Raw genomic sequence first — 3179 nt, forward strand, 5'->3', positions numbered from 1 at the left:
CTCTTAAAACAGGCTGAGACCCATCAGGTGCACAGGCGAGCTCTATGTCTGGTTCTGGAGGAATAAGTGCTGTCTTTGAACTTGCAGCAAGCTTCCCTGCTCCTTGTACAGGGCTAAAAAATACACTAACTTGTCCCTTCTGGCCAAGGACACAACTGCAAAACCGAGTCATTTGGCTGTTTTAGCCTGAATCGCAACCCTGCACGGTATAGATGGAGAAGGCCCAAGCCAGGTCCTTCAGGCTGAAACAGGTTTGCTTGTGTAAAACCAGCTTGGTGGCTATTCTAGCTGTATGTGTCATGTTTTGTATTTAGTAACAAAACAGTCCATATAGGCGACAGGAAGAGGAATCCTGTAGGTTAGAACTAGTAAAAGCATGAAATTCCTCTTTAAAAGTGAAGTTGTTTTTCAGTGTCTGTTGAGTGTCCTTGTCCGGGAAAGGGCGAAGCGCTAAGAGAAGGGAAATTCCTGCTTGATGAATCGGAGATGAAACCATACCAGAGATGTAGAGTATCTTTAGTTCATGGATCTTGTCTAGTAAAAATACGTAGAGGAGGTGGCTGATCTCTCAAGCGTGGGAGGCACCTTGGTAAGGGAGGAGCTGGAAAAAGGCTCTGAGGAGGTGGGGGACAGCTCTGGGATAACAGCATTTTCTGTTAGTGCTCCTGTAACTGCTTACAGTGTGAGGGGAAGAGGAGGCTGACTCTGCCCTTGTCGTGGGAGAGGAGGAACACTGCGGTATTCATGGTTTTTGGCAGCCATGAGATTTGGAAATCCTTGCATGTCTCAGCCAGGAGAAGGGGGAGTCCCATCTGCCCCTGCCTAGCTCAGTCACTGCCCAAGAGTTGGGTCTCAGGGAGCTGATGCTCCTCTGAAGCTCTTAATAAAGTTTGAGTATGTCCTTCCATTCCTAGGCTGCCATCCATGATTGAACCCAAACATGCAAGGTTAAATCTTTGTGTGCAGAGGAGAGGACAGATCCTCCCTCCTGTAAACCCTGCAGAAGCATTGCTTCATGGGACCTGGGCCAGTCTGGGCATGCCTTCCACCGCAACCCTCTCTTGGGCTTGGAAAGGCACTTGATCCAGACTGAAAGCTGTGGGTTTTTTACAACACTTGCAGTGCTTCATCACTTCCACATGGAAATTTTGGTGTTGCTCAGATAACGCGCACCTTGCAGCCACTGTATTCCTGTATCCCAGAACAATCTGGGTGTTGGAGAAACCTCCCTTGCAGGACCCACTGGGAGTTACTGGTGCAAGGAAGTGGGTTATGGCACAGAATAGGGTCTCCCCTTATACCTCCACTTCTTCATGCAAAGCTGAAGCAAGCATGGCTCACTCCCACTGTTGGAACTTTTCTTCAGACACTCCACTAAAGACTTGCTCCAGGCTTTGCAGACAGCTGTTACAGCTGGCACTGCTAAAATATCTGTGAAGGACAGCTGTGCACTCCAGAGCCAGAGGCACCCAGTGCCCACAGGAGCTTTCTGCAGAGCCAGAGGCAGTCCAGGCATTGCTCTCTCGGGACCCAGCTCCTTTCTTGGTGCAGACTAAAAGGAAGCTCATGGACCCTGAGTCCTTTACTTGAGGCATTTATTGTTAATCACATTATGAAACAGGCTTAGGAAGAGGAGAAAACTACAAATTATGAAAAAGGGTTTCCCCACAGGCTTAATTTCAGCTTGGCCTCCTTTATAACAAACTTCCTTATTTGGTAAAAATCTTATTTGGATGATGCTCTTCTATATAGCTCTCAAGTTAATTCATTATCTCTGAGATTTGCTGAGTAATCTACAACACTTAATAGTTTTTCAGATTTACAAAAAAAATACCCAATTGAATTTCATTTGACAGAAGATTTCATGCACACGGAATGAGTTCACATGTCTTTAAACTATTCCTGAAGCAAGACGGTAGTTGAGGAACTGTAGGAAAATAAGATTTAGGTCTTATCTACATGGGGGAAATGAGCAACATATTGCACAATGCCATTATGGTTCCCTAGGTACACGTTCTCTCCTGAAATAGAAGTGATTTTATCCTGGAAGAATTACTCCACTCTGATTCTGAAATTTAGTAGAACAGGTCAAATATTCAAGGCTAGATGCTCTTTTTTGTTCTTACATTCCTTATGGAATATCCTTCTAAGGATTTGGATGGGGGAAATTTTTTCCTATTATAATTATAAAGCATTAGCTTGTATAAATAGCAATTAATTGGTTAGAGCTCTGCAAGCCAAAGAAAGGTTAAGCTCTCTGTCATAAAAACCTCAGCAAGATATACAAGGAATGAATGTGCATCCTCTGGTGACTGCCGGCAGTTGGCCATTTGCTTCCTAAATGTAGTCACATGGTTGCCTGCAAGATCCTCCCAGAATGTTTAGAAATATTTTGGTCAGGGGAATGGAAGGACAGGAGATTTTTCAGTGACTCCCACAGGAAATGGTGGGGTGGGCTGTGCATGGCTGCAGACTTCCCTGCTCCAGAATAAATTGGCCCAATGTACACAAAACATTCTTATCTGATGAAGAATTGGAAACAGGATTGTTTGTTAAAATGTTGGAAAGACCACTGGGTTTTAGCTTCGTTCTTTGCTGGATATTCGAAGAAGGGCTTTCTGCTCTGGATGCACTGGTTTCACCAAATTAGAAGACCCTCTTGCTCTATTTTAGTATCTCGCTTCAAGCTGGAGAAGGCACAGGGAGGGCAGTTCTCCCAGTTTCTAGGGGGATTTTATGGAAAGGAAAGGCTTCATCACATGAAGTAGCCTGGCCTTATCCTGACAGCAAGAGCAGGACCGCCTCAGCAGACCGTGGGTGCAAACAACAGAAATGCCTGTATTTGGTCCGCTGAATCTTATCCCAGTGCCTACGACACAGGGGCTATTGGCGTAATGATGGTGTTTTGCTCTTCTCCCGCTGTCTCGTGCTCTTCTTCACTACATCTGTCCCTGTGAGTAATATTTGTTGTAAAATATAGCTGTAATAAAAGGCAGGGCAAAGTCTGCAGGTAGAGATACTATCTCTTACTGGACAAACAAATGTAGCTTGAAAAAGTAGCCAAGCTTTCAAGTAGGCAAGCCGTTTTTCAGGGTTGAAATGGAAGCAGCAAATTCCAAAGCTAAATACGGGTTGTGAACAATTGCTCTGAGCATAATAACACATTTATCTGAGCATTG

The sequence above is a fragment of the Egretta garzetta genome, unplaced genomic scaffold (assembly GCF_000687185.1).
Source record: "Egretta garzetta isolate BGI_Z169 unplaced genomic scaffold, ASM68718v1 scaffold377, whole genome shotgun sequence".
NCBI classification, from domain to species: Eukaryota; Metazoa; Chordata; class Aves; order Pelecaniformes; family Ardeidae; genus Egretta; species Egretta garzetta.